At 45.4% G+C, this 5,461-nt stretch overlaps 1 protein-coding gene across 1 annotated transcript in view; it reads right to left on the bottom strand.

Moving 5' to 3' along the window:
- CCDC79 (coiled-coil domain containing 79) overlaps nucleotides 1-4,605 on the bottom strand; it is a 53,403-nt gene extending 48,798 nt beyond the window's left edge. The window contains exons 1-2 of the mRNA XM_011932143.1: nucleotides 4,450-4,605; nucleotides 3,958-4,034 (exon numbers count right to left, since the gene is read on the bottom strand). The gene's annotated coding sequence lies outside the window, so the exon portion shown is untranslated. The remainder of the gene's footprint in view (nucleotides 1-3,957; nucleotides 4,035-4,449) is intronic.
- Between the last annotated feature and the right edge of the window lie 856 nt (nucleotides 4,606-5,461).

The raw sequence follows: 5,461 nt of genomic DNA, 5'->3' as shown, positions 1-5,461 counted from the left end.
AAAAAAAAAAAAAAAAAAAAATTAAATTTAATTAACTTAGTTAATAAGTTGAATCTGCAACTTATTAGATGTGTGCTATCAAGCAGGTTGATTAAATTCTTTGAGGCTCTGTATCCTCATCTGTAAAATAGAAATGATATTCCTATTTCACAGAGTTGTTACAATAATTACATTTAAAAACATAAACATATCTGGCATTTTTAAGCACTATACGCATTCAAGAAATTTTATTAAGCAAATGAATGGGTGACTGGATCTAACTGGACCTCTTAACTGGTCTCATTCCCTTCTTTTTTTTTTTTTTTTTTTTTTGAGACAGCAGGGTCTCACTCTGATGCCCAGGCTGGAGTGCAGTGGCTTGATAATGACTTACTGCAGCCTTGACCTCCCAGGCTCAGGTGATCCTCCCACGTCAGCTTCCAGAGTAGCTGAAACTACAGGCACATGCCACCACACTTGGCTAATTTTGTAGAGATGGGGTTTCGCCATGTTGCCCAGGCTAGTCACAAACTCCTGGTCTCAAGCAATCCACACATCTCAGCCTCCCAAAGTGCTGAGTTTACAGGTGTGAGCTCCCATATCCAGTCCCCACTTTCTTATTTTCTTCATGGAAATCTTCATCTCATAGTTTCAGATTAGGGACCCCTCTTACCTATGAGAGATTTATAAAACACACACACATACACTTTAGATTGGCCTTTCTCTTCACAAGCTAAATACTAAATTAACAACCCATGTTTATTTTTGACATGGTATAGTGAGATGGCATCTCACTATGCTGTCCAGGCTGGTCTCCTGAACTCAAGCAATCCACCCACCTCAGTCTCTCAAAGTGCTGGGATTACACACTTGAGCCACCATGCCCAGCCTAGAACCATTTTTAAAATAACTGGCAACTCTGGTATGACCTCTCACATACCCTACTTTAAAATGCTAAACTGATTAGTTAGAAAATTTGCCTCAGAATCCAGTTAACTTCTTAGAGCAACAAATCAGGATTCACAGAACTCTAAAATTCTTATTTATTCCAACACTATGTTGTTAAAGAGAGATATCCAATTATCCATTTATAGAGCAAGGCCTTGTCTCAAAAAGAAAAAAAAAAATTCTTAAGCACAAAGAAATGTTTAAAGAAATAACAAATGTAAAAATCTTTTATAAAGTACTATACAAATGTACAGGTATATTATTTTTGCCTTTTTTTTTTTTTTTTTTTAAAGAGACAGGGTCTCAATCTGTCACCCAGGCTGTAGTGCAGTGGCATGATCTTGGCTCACTGCAGGTTCAAACTCCTAGGCTCAAGTGATCCTCCTGCCTCAGCATTCCGAGTAGGTGAGTCTACAGGCACACACCACCACACCCAGCTAATTTTTAAATATTTTTGTAGAGGCAGGGGTTTTGCTGTGTTGCCCAGTCTCGTCTTGAATTCCTGGCTTCAAGAGATCCTCCTGTCTTGGCCTCCCAAAGTGCTGAGATTAGAGGCATGAGTCACCATGCTTGGCCCATTTTTTAACCTAAATATTACATTAAAATAGAAGTAGGTATAAGTCCACAAGATAGGATATTATTACAAGAATATTCACATTTACTAGAAATGTTCAATAGCAAAGAAAAATGCTTATGTTACAAAGTTAACCAAAAATAGCAAGACTCAATTTAATCTACGGTATGATCCAAATTAGAGGTAAACATAAAATAAGACTGGCTAGAAAGATGACATATTAACACTTGTCTTTAGTTGGTGGTTCTATGGATTTTATCCCACTATTTTCTATTTTTCACAATTTTTATAATAATAACAGCTTTTAAAATTCAGTAAATGCCTATTGAAGCTAGGCTCTGTTCTTTACACCTTATGAATATTCTTTTTCGTCTCCACGATAACCTTATGAGGGAATTATAAGGATGAAGATACATGAGGAGAGGGCAAATAATTTGACTAACTTCAAATTGCTAGTAAGTGCCAGAGTTAAAACGGGAACCAAGAAAATCAGGCCAGGGCTTACACTCTTAACTACTCTTATACTGTCTCCCGTACATAAATACATATTGCTTTTCAACAAATGGGTTAAGATTTGGAAAAGATTACTAGATTTAAAAAAATGAACTCTTCAGAAAATGGAAAACTGTTATCATATATGGATGTTTTTGTTTCATGGACAACTTTAAGGACTATATCCTTAATTTTAATTATCCAATCTATTCTGCTTTTAATATAATTTTTAAGAGGGGTATGTATAATTTTTTTTTTTTTCAGACAGAGTCTCACTGTGTTGCCCAGGCTGGAGTGCAGTGGTGTGATCTCAGCTCAGTGCAACCTCCACCTCCCGGGTTCAAGCAATTCTCCTGTCTCTGCCTCCTGAGTGGCTGGAATTGCTGGAATTACAGGCACGCACCACCACGCCCGGCTAATTTTTGTAATTTTAGTAGAGACAGGGTTTCACGATGTTGGCCAGGCTGGTCTCGAACTCCTGACCTCAGGTGATCCACCCGCCTCGGCCTCCAAAAGTGCTGGGGTTACAGGCTGAGCCACCGTGCCTGGCCTATGAGGCGTAATGTATAACTTTTAAACCTAAATGCTTTGAAATTAAAACTGACCACTCACACTCTTTTCTCCCTTTGTTTTTATACTTTCTTCTTATAAGTGGTTACTTTGCACAAAAAGAGTTTGCCAAGTACTTGGTAGCATTAATACAAGTCATCTATTTACTTGAGAAGTGCTCACACCCATAGCAAAGGATAAGTTATAACTTTCAAGGGATTGATAATCACAAAATTATATTTAAAATTATAAACAAGTATATTCTCAAGAACAAAAGCATCTGCCATATAAAGCAGATTATGAAGTGCTTTTAGTAATTTAGTGAATATATGTACTGTCACAAACAAGATTTCAAAATTCTTTATTCTCACAGGAAGAAAAGGATTTTTTTCTGGATGACAGAGAGAACCTCTCCCACTTACACGTTTCACTCAGCCCACTCCCCAAAACAGTAAACTCAAATCCAAATTGCAATAAGAAAAGTAGCTGAATATTACTCGTTTACTTGATTTACAAAATGTATACCAAAAGCTTTTGAGGAGCCGGGCGTGGTGGCTCGCGCCTGTAATCCCAGCAGTTTGGGAGGCCGAGGTGGGCGGAAGATTTCAGGCCAGGAGTTGGAGACCAGCCTGGGCAACATTGTGAAACCCCATCTCTACCAAGGAAAAGTAGAAAAAGTAGCTGGGCGTGGTCACGCACCTGTAATCCCAGCTATTTGGGAGGCTGAAGTGGGATGATCCCTTGAGCCCAGGAGATGAAGGTTACAGTGGGCCGACATCATGCCACTGCACTCCAACCTGGATGATGGAGGGAGACCCTGTCTCAAAATAAATAAATAAAAAGAAAGAAAAAAAATTTTTTGAGACAGTCTGGCTCTGTCGCCCAGGCTGGAGTGCAGTGGCGCCATCTTGGCTCACTGCAACCTCCGCCTCCCGGGTTCAAGCGACTCTCCTGCCTCAGCCTCCCGAGTAGCTGGGATTACAGGTGACTGCCACCACGCCAGGCCAAGAAACCTTTTTGAAATCGAAATATTATCCCAATATATCAGAAAGATAAATGGCATCTTTTTGTGTAAGGCTGGCAGAGCTGATAATCCCACCACTAAATTATTGTCAGCTGATACCCAGCTTGTAATTATACACAGCGAAAATACCCTCTAAAGAAGACGCAAGAGAGAAAGGGCAAATTTGTTTTCGATCGTTTAAACGGGTCAAAAGAACAGTCATTCAGGTCCCAGAAAACGCACTGTGGGTACCCGGAGTCAGCCGGCTCTGCAATAGGATCCCCCCCGAGCCCAGTGCATAAATCCTCAAGGCCTCCTCCCGGGTTCCACAGGTAACAGACACGTAACCTTTCCAAGGCGGGAGCGCTCACCCCACCCGGCTTCCTGCCCATTCAGCCCGCGGCCGGCTCACCTACAGAGTTGGAGGAATTCCTTGTGCAGAGCTTAGGTGGCCCCTCCAGGCTCCTCTCTGACCACGGCTCGCAAGTCCTGCGCGGGAGCAGGGCACTGGTGAGCGGCGCGGGCCGCTCGAGAGCCATCAGCCCGCTCAGCAGGCCCTCCCCGCTCAGGTGCTGTGGGACGTGCAGCCCGGCCCTGGCTCTGAGAAACGACCTCAACGGTGGGTCCCACCCTCTCCACACATCTAAGTCATCAGGGGAGGCGCCTGGGGAGTCAGAAGTGAAATAGGGGCTAATACTGCCAGGCTCTACACGCCTCTAAATGGTTCGTGATAACTGTCTCTTCCCGCCAAAGGCTGTGGGGACAACAGCTGGGGCCTGGCACCTGCTCATAAAGGCTCCGTTCCCCCAACTCGACCCTTCTCCTCACGTGAGCTAAGAAGGGCCTGACGGGACGGTAAGACATCCTGGCCGGCCCAACCCGCCTTCTACAGCCGCCAACATACGGAGTTTCCAAGCGCAGTAAGGCAGGGCTGGGCCCAACACGCGGGAGCGGAGGCCTTGGCGTCTACCCTCAAGCGGAGGCTTCCGCCCTTTCTTCATCACCGCCCACCTGCCACGACGCCCGCTAGGGTTTCCCGCCCAGCAGTCCAGACCCACGTCCGTGGGAGGGACTTCCGGCCGGCACGCCCACCGCCTCTGCACGGAGCCTTAACGCTTCCGCGGGTGCCCCAGGTTGCCTAGGGCAATAGGGTGGCCCCTGTCCTGGATGCAAGATTTTTAAGAAAGCTACAATTTGAAAGAGAAATCTAATCTTACCGCCCCCAGTTTTTAGGGTTTTTACCTCAGAGGAGCATTAGCCCCAAAATTAGGGGACTGTGCACGTGGTTGACGAGGCCTCGCTATGGGACAGTAAACGCGAGGCACGGGGCAGCGAAACCCCCACCTCCCTTCCACCTGGCATCTGTGCTGTGCGCTGTGCGTTCTCCTTTTTGTTGGGCACCTCGCTAATGGTCACTGCAGCCCCACAGATGCAGCCAGGCCGCCACCTCAGCGGGGGACTTCCGGAGTTCAGTCCAGGCGGACTTATCTGCACCCGGACCAAAGGATCAGAGTGGGGCCGAGGCCTAGGCCTGTCCCTTGCCTCTTCCGCCATAAAATGCAGCCCATGGGACTGCTAGGCGATGAAGGCGAGGGGAAGGTCCCCGATACAGCGAAGAACAGCCAAAGAATGGCTGACACATTAGGGTCTGGAAAACCAAGTCCCTGTGAGGTACCCTAGTATATCTAACAGGTTCTCAGGAGACGCTGGCCTCAGAGACAGCTGCAGCAGGTTAGTGGCCTTAGATATTGAGTCATGAACCACGGACCACGTTCCTCAGCCCTAAGTATTAATACATCAAGTCAAAAACCGGGCACTGCCCCTACTTCTGGATTCTGGATTTCCACTCCGTTTGCATCTACTACTTCCTTTTTTTGCCCTCTAAAATGCTGGTGAATGCTATTAGTCCCATGTGA

Source organism: Colobus angolensis, unplaced genomic scaffold, assembly GCF_000951035.1.
Source record: "Colobus angolensis palliatus isolate OR3802 unplaced genomic scaffold, Cang.pa_1.0 Scaffold93, whole genome shotgun sequence".
NCBI classification, from domain to species: Eukaryota; Metazoa; Chordata; class Mammalia; order Primates; family Cercopithecidae; genus Colobus; species Colobus angolensis.
Note: the sequence above shows the minus strand (reverse complement) of the source record. Positions and strands in the feature narration are given on the sequence as shown.